The sequence below is a fragment of the Amphiura filiformis genome, chromosome 10, assembly GCF_039555335.1.
Source record: "Amphiura filiformis chromosome 10, Afil_fr2py, whole genome shotgun sequence".
NCBI lineage: Eukaryota > Metazoa > Echinodermata > Ophiuroidea > Amphilepidida > Amphiuridae > Amphiura > Amphiura filiformis.
Genome location: NC_092637.1, coordinates 45,772,253 through 45,784,658, shown reverse-complemented (window position 1 = coordinate 45,784,658; position 12,406 = coordinate 45,772,253).

Sequence of the window (12,406 nt, the reverse complement as noted above, 5' to 3'; positions counted from 1 at the left end):
CTCAATATTGGATAAGAGTAATGGCTCTGACTGGCAAAAAAATGGACAGTAAAATTATTTTTACTTTTGGAGTTCTGACCCCCCAAAGTTGGTCCTGGATGGACGAAGTTGCATTTTGAGGGCCCTATATCTTTTAAAGTAAAGGAGTTACAAGTTTTTTGATGCCAGATTTGAATTTTACATAGATAAGTACCCCAGGATACATACTTTTCAAAGTTGTAAAGGGTTCCCTTTATACATTTATGGACCTCCAATGTTGTCTTCGCTATGTACACATTTTTACGCTGACCCTAAATTTCAAATTGATGCCACGGGAAAACGAAATGGAGTATGAAGCTCACATTTTCGGATTTTACTTTCATCAATATCTACCACCACACAGAAAAAAAAAAAATTGAAGAGGTGCTGCGTGCACATCCCTGGAGTTGACATGGAATGGGTCATATATATATTTTTAATGCATTTTCATAGTACTATACATAGCCTTTAAAAAGTGATTTACATGTAGGGGTGAGTGTGCATTGTTTTTGAATAAGTTGACTGATAGCTACCATCAGTTAACATAGAGATAAAGAAGCTTCTAAAGTTTGTTCGGTTTATATAAGGTGGAAATAATAAGACTTATAACACAGTGTATTGATATAGAATGGCATGCACGCAGTTGGGCGCAATGCTTACGCTAGTTGTGTGTTGCGGAATGTGTGACTGGCGCACGCTTCTGTGAATTTACGTGAGCGTGAGTTAGGACTTAATTGACGTGCGCAGTAACAAAAGTCGAATAATTTCCGCCTTATATAAACCAAACAAACTTTAGCTTTGTTTTGACAGCTGAATACAATTCATTTGATTTAAATTTTCTCTTTATTAGGTCCAAGACCTACTGTAAAAGTTGTTTGACAACTGGCAAAAATATTGGGGGGCATATGTATTAAAGGGGTATTTTGTGATTCACAGCCTCATCCCCCACTTTTCTCAAAAAAGTTGAGATTTTTATACCACTGGAAACCTCTGGCTATACATAATGTTTACGTACAAAAATATTCTTATATATTAATTTGTGTAGCAAAAATATTGTCATATTTGTATTATGTTCTGTTTAACAGAATGAAATTACAACATAGTTGCGTATGGAGCAGTATACACATGATCGTGCGAACGCAAAATCGGAATCAACTGAAATTTTTGGAATAAGCTTTTTTGTGGGTATCTTCTAAACAATGTTGTAAAAAGAGGATGCAAGGATCACAAAATACTCCTTTAATTGCTAGTGATGCTTAAATTTGATCAAAAATCATATCGGTAAAATGGTTCACGAACTTCACTGTATAATTTCTTGTATATTTGTGGTTTTGGGAACTAATACTAAAAGTATATTTTTGTAGGAAAGAAAATAATTTTGAGTAATAAATGTAATGTGCATTGATATGTTTTACAGAATTATAAATTAGTTCTTCAACATAAGTCATTTGTTTCCCCATGGCATGGGGCTTTGAGACTCGCAACACAAAGGCCACAAATTACAAGGCAACAAAAAAATCACCCAAAACCTGTTCTATTTGGCCCAACCAACAAAGACTTTGCATTTTGGGGATTTGTATTTTTTTTACTGTATGCAAGTAAAAACGGCAGTTTTTTGGCCAAAGTGAATTGAGTTTGACTGAAATTTATTTCAAAAGTGAAAAAAAAATCAAACTATGTTTGCCATAATGTTTCTATTTTCCCCTGATTTTTCAATCATTCTTTGATTTATTAGGGTCATTTAGCCTATTCCAGGAAAAGAAAGAAAAATTCACAATGACCGACCCTACTTTGAAAGTAAGTCTGCCTGTTGAACAGGGTGGGTTTTTTTCGTTGCCTAAGTCCTAAGAATGCTAAGAATACAAAATGTTATTCATTGAGAACCTAATACATGTATAATGGCATTTCTGTTCCACAAGAATGTCACTGTATGATTATGATTTACCTTAATAATTGGCTTTACTTGAAATAAAGAAGTTTTGGTAAAATATTTTCTGTAGCGGCTCATGTTTGTTTGTTGAACTTGAAACAGGTTCAGAATATTAGACTTTTAATAGATAATGTTTGCTGTTGATATATGTCAAAATAAAATTGATAGTGGTGTTGGGCATAGTTACTAATAGGTTATTCCATGATGTTGAAATAAAATTAATGGTGCACTAAATTTACAATTTGAATAAATAAATAAATACAAACTAATAAAATAAGTAAATTAAGGGTATACGAGGTATTGTTGGTCGAAAAAAAAAAAAAAAAATTGATTTTCATTATCTGAATCAATGATATTATTGAAAAATAACACTTTGGTGTTTTGCAAAAGTTCATTCTACAAATCATATACTTTTGAAAACTTGTTTAATTTATTGTTGTTAATGAGTTAAAAAGTGTTGTTGTTTCAGCCCTCTTTACAACATAACTCAATATATGTGATACTTGAATTCTTGTACATGCTCGCTATGAATTGAGCAATGCAATTTTTTCTAAAGCTCACTACCATTCGCAAGATGCTGTGAACTACTTTTTTCTGCTGCTTCGACCAACAATACATCGTACAACCTTAATATGCAAGGAATTAGTAATTGAGAAAATGGTTATAGAATATATTGGCATTACCAATTCCAAATGCATTGTGGGATGGTTTGGGCAAATTTTATTATCGGAAAAATTATTGTCATCTCACAATATAATTATTAAAAATGTTTTTAATGATAACATTACAATCATAAATGTATATTTAGAGTGATTTTCCCATTGGGCCATACCTAGTGCAACTCTACCAAAACTATCCCACAATGCATTGCAAAAAAATTGTAACTCCAATATTGCTGTTCATGTAATTGAGCAATTTTTGACTTTCAGAAAGCATTCCAAAGTGCTTGGGGGAGCAGTGGAAGAAAGGAGTCCATATTGAAGTGATACCGATGGCCTACAAACCGGTTGGAGGCAAAGCAGAACACAGGATGGTGAAAGCTAAAGCTGCACAATGTAAGTTGTGATTACAAATGCATTGCTCAGCTCATTCAGCTGATTGATTGAAAAGTTATGGAATTTTCACTTTTGAGTGATGCAAAAGAAATATACTGGTCTTAAATTCTGGATCTGCATCGGGACTTGATTCTCGAGCTGAATAAACGGGTGCCCGCATCTCATCAGAGTTGGTTCAAACCGAAGACCGATTGAGGTGAAGTTTAATTGAGGTGGTCCTTAAATTATGTAAGGTAGAGTAAAAAATAAAATATGTTTCTCTTCCCTATTTCCAGAACTGTCCCAGGATGCATTGCAAATTTGTAACTCCAATATTGCTTTTTATTTAATAAAATAATTTTTGGCTTTCAGAAAACATTCGAAATTGCTTGGGGACCAGTGGAAGAACAGAGTCCTTATTGAAGTGATACCGATGGCCTACAAACCAGTTGGAGGCAAAGCAGAACACAGGATGGTGAAACCTAAAGCTGCACAATGTAAGATGTCATTACAAATCCATTGCTTGGCCCATTCAGTTGATTGATTGATTAATTGATTGATTGATTGATTGAGAAGTTACAGAACTGCAGAACTGACACCTTCTAGTACAGGTTTGACGATCACGTGACAAATCGAATCTGTGACGTCAATATTGATATTGATATCAATTTCAGGCTGTTCTAGTTAAATTACATACCCACCCGGGCATACCCATTGGCATTTTGGCTGTTACTTTCCATTTAATTTACATACTGCCTCTGAAAAAAAATGGCTGTTCCATCCACAGAGAAATCAACATTTCCCTGTTCACTTAGTCCATGAATTGATCCTGATTTGCATTGTCGTATAGAGTTATTTTTTGTACACAACATGGATTTTACTATTTAACTAAATGAAGCATACTTTTGCTTTTGTCTTTCTTTGTCCTTTATTAATTATAAATTAGGTGATTTAATTAATATAATCCTTTGTTTCAGCGACCCTGGGGTAAACAGATTCAACTTTATTTAGCCACGGTGGGCCCACTTCAACCCTAGGTTGTTCTTCCTTGGGGCCGTGGATACAAATTACAGTACTAACAAATATTTAACAAAACATGTTTACAAGAGATATGTTATACAAAATATCAAATGAATTGTTAAGAGATACAAAAGATCATATATTATAGCCAAAATAACAATTTCTCGATCATGAAAGGATGTACCTTCTGCGTCAGCGTACTTTTCATAGAATAACATGATCGCGCGACCTGCATGACCAAACCTTGACCTTGCCTAGCAACGACCGTGTGATTGGTCAATTCTCAAAAGCTGTGTTTGCGCCGTAAAGCGCCGGTATTTATGTAATACGCTCGGCGCAAATAACTGTACGTACCCAAGTTGGCTCTCATGATCGAGAATTTAATATTTTGGCTATAGGTTACCTTGTAAAACTGTTTACAAGCGATACTTCATAAAAATATCAAATGAATTGTTAAGAGATACAAAACATCATAAAACTTATAATATACGATGGGAAAAATGAAAGAATTTATAAACTTATAAACAAAAACTGAAAATAATTAAAATGAAACATCTTTCAGCATATTTTTGAAAGTAGATAAATTAGGCGAATTTGTGACCCTATCATCAAGACTATTCCATAAGATTGCACCTCTATATGATAAGCTACGTTTTTGAAATCAGTTTAGGTTGTGGGATGAAAACATTATTTTTACTTTGCCGAAAATTGTATTTATTATTAGAAAATGAGGAAACAGTTGAAAGGTAAGGAGGTGCTAAGTTATTCAAAATTTTATAAATCCAAATTGAGGTATTATACTGATGTCTGTGAGAAAGTGGCTTCCAATTGAGCTGATCTAGGACAATAGTGCTGGAGGTATCCCATGGAGCTCCACAAATAATGCGAGCAGCTCTGTTTTGGATAATTTGTAATCTCTTTGCTATAGACATACCACAATTTCCCCAAACAACATTACAATATTCAAGGTGAGGAAGTACAATTGCATTATAAACCACATTCAAAATATCTGTAGAAATAAAATTAGATTTACATTTCTTCAACATAAACATACCTTTAAGAGATTTCTTATGAACTTGATCAATTTGCTGATTCCATGTCAATGTGTCATCAATGATGACACCTAAATGTTTACATTCATTAACTTGTTTAATATTAGCACCATTTATAGTTACAGAAACATCGTGAATATCATCTTTAACAGATTGCAAACGTTGCCTAGATCCTATAAGCATGAATTCAGATTTATCAGTGTTAAGACTAAGTTTGTTGCTTTTCAGCGACAGGTAAACATGGGTCAAAATCCTTCAATTTCTGTGAAAATTGAACAAAAACTACCCAAATCCCTACATTTTATATCTCCCTGTGTTATAGACAAATTTATACGTCACATGTAAAATCATTTAAAATGACTTATAAATTGCCTTATGCTATAATGGGGTCTTATACATTTGTATTGTGTGAACTTTGTCTTTAAATGCCTTTGGCATCCAGGTTAGTTTCTCGGAGCTGGTGAGGTGTATTGGGGTGTAACTTGGTAGGGTGGTGGTTAAGTGGCTGCCCTAAGACTTGATGCAGTTTTGGAGAAAAATATGCAAATTAGGTAGCTAATTTGCATATTTAACTTAAAAATAGTTTTTGGGTGTTTTTTTTTGCCATTTCGAAGAACTGGTGAGGCGTATAGGGATGTAACTTGATGAGGTTGTGGTAAGCCAGAGTCGTAAGATCCGATGCGATTTTTGTCGCAAGATATGCAAATTAGTCACCACATTTGCTTACTTTTTTATTTGTCGAAATGCTTTTGGCCATGTTTCGGAACTGGTGAGGCATATAGAAATGTAATTTGGTGGGGCGATAGTTAAGAGCAGTCCTAAGATCAGATGCTATTTTTGTCACAAAATCTGCAAATCAGCCACCTCATTTCCTTTTTTTCTATTTTTAAAAACGCTTTTGCCATTTTTCGAACTGGTAGGGGGTATATAGATATAACTTGGTAGGGTGGTGGTAAAGGGGCAGTCTTCAGATCCCACGTGATTTTTGTCATAAAATATTTAAATTAGCCACCTTTGCATATTTGTTTATTTTTAAAAAGGCTTTTTGCCATTTTTTGGAACTGGTGAGGCGTATAGAGATTTAACTTGGTGGGATGGTGGTAAGGGGCAGTCTTAAGATCCCATGTGATTTTTGTCGCAAAATATGCAAATTAGCTACCTCATTGCATATTGTTTATTTTTAAAAACATTTTTAGCTAGAATAGAAGGCTGATGCTGCGCCAAAACACCTATGTAAGTGTATACTTATTTAATGATAAATGAACTACCACTAAATGTTTGTGTCAGTGCTGCAGTGCAAAACTTCTCATGCAATTCCATCTTTAACATTACATTCAAATAATAATTACATTGTAAATTGGAACTGACACCAATTTTTTTCAGGAATATCTTGTTTACATATATGCGTGATGTAAAAGAAATATTTACCTGTCTTAAATTCTGCATCTGCATTTGGACCTGATCCTGTGAATAAACGGGTACCTGCATCTCATCAGAGTTGGTTCAAACCAAAGACTGATGACTGGATTGAGCGAAGGTTAATTGAGGTGGTCCTTAATTACGGTCTTTTTTGTAATGGTAGAAACATATTCACTTGGTAACTACATTTCACTGTGTGACTATTTCAACCGTCACATTCACAGACAGTAAACATTTGTATATTATCACTAGAAATGGGTCATTCATCAACTTTTACAGGCACGTGATTTGTTGTTTACAGGGACCAGTACCAGATAATGATAATTTCATCATGGACTGGCAGATTGATTCAGTACCAGAGAACTGGAAATCAGTCAACCAAGAGATCACATTAGTACTAGGTGAGACAATGTTGTTTCTCTTTATACTCATGGGACTGGTCCTTCTAATGTATCAAGGGCTCAGTGCAACACTGGCAAAATTTTCAGAAAATAATTGGCTTTCCAGGGACAACAAAGACATGTCCATTATAGCCCTATTATTCAGGAATGAGAATTTTCAGTTTTAAAACTGAAGTCCGGTTAAAATTTAGGAAAGTGCAGTCTCGTGCCTGATTAATAGCCTATTGTTTTAATTCAAACATGCCCTATGAAAAAGATGGTCTCCCACACAGGGAGTGTAGATTTCAAATAACCCCATTTACAATTCACACTTCCTGTGTGCAAGATTAAGGTCATGTCTTCCATGGGGTGTGTGGATTTCAACTGGAATAGCCCAATGCCACTTCTTACCAGTGAAACATAATTAAAGGCAGAGATAAAAAGAATTTATCGCGTCTGATGTCTCTGTCAATTACGATCCTTGATTGGTTTACATAGGTTAATTAATAGCGCGTAAAGGAAAACCGGTGCTGATCGGAGAAAAGGAATAGCAACAAATGGCGAAAAATTACGTACTTTTACAAGGCAAAAAGCAGCTTTTCTAGGCATTGTGGACATGGTGCCTTCGGTTATGAAAGTATCCTACTATAAAGACATAAGATGGTTTGAGATGGTTTGCATGTTTCAAGGTGCAAAATTAACAATCTGGCGCCGCTTATAAATCCAGCGTTCAGCAAGTCATCATCACGACACTTGTAAACAAGCCGTGCTCGAGTTTGATTGACAGATGACGTCAGACGCGATAAATTCTTTTTATCTCTGTCTTTAATTATTGGTTTTATATACAATTGCCTATGCGAGCAGAATTCTCAAAATAGCGAGAATGGATATGAGGCAGTGTTGCACTGAGCCCTTGATGTGAGATAAATGTGGGACACCAAAGTGTGCTCAAAATTAATAAATAAGGCACCAGTTCTTTTCAAGACTCTTGTCTGCAAAATTTTACTAAACATCAAAAACGGTACCATCAGGACTCGAGCGTCTCCATGGACACCGACCAGATATTTGAAGGTTCAAGTGAATATCAGACTGACACAACCTGTAAGCTAGTAGCAGCAGGGATAGTGATTAGAGATATAATGACTGCGCATCAGTTGTGTGTTTAAGGTATTGTGAAACATCTAAGGATTGCTTTGGAACTCGGCTGTCGAAATGACATAATAAATCAGATTAACTAACATAGCAATAGATGAATACAATTTTGACTAAATATCACCCTGCACTACAAGTAGGTTGCACTCTTCACCTGTGTATGTCTGCAATCATAGATTGAATACAATACCGCTCTTTTCAAAGATACTTATCTTACAGGTGCGAGTGATCAGAATGATATGGTTCAATGCATAGGTACCGTGTGAACGTTATAGTGCAGGGCGATATAGTCAAAAATTGTATTCATCTTTTGCTATGGTAGTTATTTCGATTATTACGTCACTTCGACAGTGCACTGGGAACATTTCCTGCAAACCAAAGCACAAAATGAATGTTTAGATGTTTCATAATACCCAAAAAATAACTGATGCATTGTCATTAACCTCATTGTTTTAAGCTGGTATCCGGACGCAATGAATAACGGACACTAATTCACTAATAAATTGCCAATTATCCATGCTGTTTATTTTTGTTTCTTCTCATTATAAATAGCATTTCAATTACTGAGTGAATTGAATTACAATCAATTAGCAACTTTTTGCTAAAAACATATCTGCAAATTTTCTGGGAAGTATTGAGCCAGATAAAATGTGACTTTAACTTCCGCACTTTAAACTTTCACTCTCTCTTAACCAAATACATTCATAAGGTTGATTTCAAGCAAATACGTTCATAAGGTTGATACATTTCTTAAGCATGTTAAGTCAACACTAACAGATATAAATGTTAATTTTCCAAGTTAAATGCCATCATAGGCTCTGAATTATATATTCTCAACAGCCAGATACCTTCATAAGGCTGGTATATTTCTGAACAGCAAATTAGCTTCAAAAGGCTGGTATATTTCTGAACAGCAAATTAGCTTCAAAAGGCTGGTATATTTCTGAACAGCAAATTAGCTTCAAAAGGCTGGTATATTTCTATAGCCAATTCCATATACAGGGAACTTAATTAAAAAGTTTGACTCCTTCAGCCAAATCACCTTTTAAGGCTAATACTTTTGTAGCCAATTTCATGAGGTTAATCTCAAGCAAATATGTACATAAGGTTGATCTCAAACAAATACAAGCTGTATCAAAATGATTGGTACTTATTAGTTTTCATTGATAATGGATGAGTCTGACACATCAGCATTCAACATAAGATGCAGATACTTTTTAGATTATTGTATAACAATTAACAAGTCATAAACTATACATGTACCTTCTAGACATTTATATCCTATGTTGCTTTGAAGAGGCAGGCTTTTCAATAAACCTCAAAATTGATGGGTACCAATCATTTTGATACACCTTGTACGTTCGTAAGGTTGATCTCATGCAAATATATGTTTATACATTTCTTAAGCATGTTTAAATCAACAGTAACAGATATAAATTATATTATTCTTAATTAAATGCTGTCATGGGCAGCTGAATTATATATTTCAACAGCCAGATACCTTCACAAGGCTGGTATATTTCTATAGCCAATTCCATATACAGGGAATTTAATTGAAAAGTTAGACTCCTTCAGCCAAATACCCTTTTAAGGCTAATACTTTTGTAGCCAATTTCATAAGGTTGATCTCGAGCAAATATGTACATATAAGGTTGATCTCAAACAAATACAAGCTGTATCAAAATGATTGGTACTTATTACTTTTCATTGATAATGGATGAGTCTGACACATCAGCATTCAACATAGGATGCAGGTACTTTTGAGATTATAGAGGCCGTCAGTGTGACGTCATATGCCGCCATCTTGTGGGTACACGCTGTGATGGTCGTTCGATCTCCATGCGTGAACAGCAAAATCACAGCATTGATGCGCGATGAACAGCTGCGTGGCAAGCTGCGCCCTGCGCGTAGTGTCCGATGCATGAACACACTTATCATTTGTACCCACAAGATGGCGAAGGGCTGACGGCCTCTATTGTATACACAGAGGTCGGTATACACAAGAGTCGCATTAGTGTACATGTTCACGTAACCACCTTCAACTCATTTGCATAGAATTGGATACCAGGATCGTATTCTGATTCGTTGTGCCTTCTAATCTGTTCTAATTAGCATACTTTTGGATACCTCCATATATTTGATATTACCTAATTAATTATTAATACCGCTATGTTGTTTACATAGTGACGTCATTAGAGCTGGTCACTTCGTCAAACATCCGACGAACGAACGTTTGTAGTTTTCTTTTTATTACTGTTATATTGTGAAATACCATATAGCTAACGTGTTAGTCCAATATGATAGGAAAATATTTCTGGTGATGACCCCATGTTCACATTGGCTAAATAAGCTTATTTTCGCTGGAAAGGGGCCGAGACATGTCGGCCATTTTGTTTGCAAAAGGCATGTTCTTCTCCCGTGTTACCCGGAAGTGGCAGCACCAGAACAAATGACGTCATTTCTGGATTTCAGTCGGAACGGTTACGTTCACTGCCGTGCATCAGTATACGCATCAGCGTATCTAGGTTTTACTAAAGTAAAACATCTTTAATTGTATAACAAGTCATAAACTATATACCTTCTAGACATTTATATCCTATGTTGCTTTGAAGAGGCAGGCCTTTCAATAAACCTCAAAATTGATGGGTACCAATCATTTTGATACACCTTGTACGTTCATAGGGTTGTTCTCATGCAAATATATGTTTATACATTTCTTAAGCATGTTAAATCAACAGTAACAGATATAAATTATATATTATTCTTAATTAAATGCTGTCATAGGCAGCTGAATTATATATTCTCAACAGCCAGATACCTTCATAAGGCTGGTATATTTCTCAGCAGCAAATTAAGTATCTTCAAAAAGCTGGTATATTTCTATAGCCAATTCCATATAGGAGGAATCTAAACATTTTTTAAAATAATTTTTCAATACAAAGCATTAATCTCTCACACTCAAGAGGCAATGCATAAGTTTTTAATAAGGCAATTATATCGTTGTTTGGAAACAAGGCAAATAATGCCATGCATAACTTTTACCAAATTGTGTATTTTGAAATATTCTATATCATTGATACAAGACTGAATGAATGGTTATAGCTTTTTAACAAGTTATATTTTATCACTTAAAATTTGTGACACAAACTGGTCCAATCAGACCAAAAACGGCAATAATAATGAAATGGAGATACTAGTATAGCATAAATATTAAATAAGGAGAAAAAGTGCAGGCTATATGCAGTAATCTTATTAGGTGCTGAACAAAAAATTCAAATTTCCGACTTCGTTCTGATTAGATAATGTATTATTCTTGATGAATGGGTAATGGATACATATGGCAATAATGAAATGGAGATACTAGTACAGTATAGGCATAAATATTAAATAAGGAGTACAAAGTGCAGGCTATATGCAGTAAGCTTAGGTGCTGTACAAAAAATTAAAATTTCCAACTTTGAATGGATAATGGATACATATGAGACCATCCATGACAAACCAGGTGCAAAGTTGCAATTTTTAGTATAAAAAATAGACTTTAAAACGATATTGGAATTGGATATTGCTTGGAAAATAGTCACTAAAATAAACAATAATTCTCTTGAAATTTCATTGTTCCCTGTTATATTTTGTTGAGTTTATTGAGCCATATCTCTGATATTGGCCAGAGGACTTTACACCTGGTTTGTGGTGGATGGTCACATATGAATTGACAACATAAGTATCTTTAACACTGTGAAAAAAAATGTTTACAACAAACACAATTTTGTGTTTACCAATAGTAGCAAGTGCCCCTTGAATGTTGTACATGGTGTACTTCTGATTATCACAAAGCAAGTGTAACAGACTTTTCTAAATGCGAAATTAGCATCAAGTTGAGAGATACACCCACTGAGTAGATTTAAGAAATATATGGTGATGCTCTGTCCTTAACACTCAAATAATGTGCCAGAGGTAGTAAAAAATGTGCACTTCACCCATTATTTACACCTTGAGGACACATTAGGAATCACACCACTAAATCAAGTTCCTATTCTTTTATTTGTTAAAAGGTACCCAAGAAATCATCATTTTCTCATGGTTATAACGTCATCGTTCATTCAAAACACCATTTTTCCAAAAGTTTATGATATATTCTACCCTAGAACCAGCATTTTTTTGGTAGTTGAGCGGCTCGATTTTTCGCAGTGGTGCCTTGAACATGATGTAAACCATACCAAAGCATACATCTCAGCGCCTCTATGCTGCGTCATTTGGTGCGTGGAACTAAAACACCTTCCTAAAATGTCAGAAGTCTAATATTTTTATTATTTTATGCTTGGATGATAAGAAAAACATCCACAGAGCACAACTATCACCAAAAAATGGGCACATCAGCCTTCTTTTCAAACTTTTTTTCCC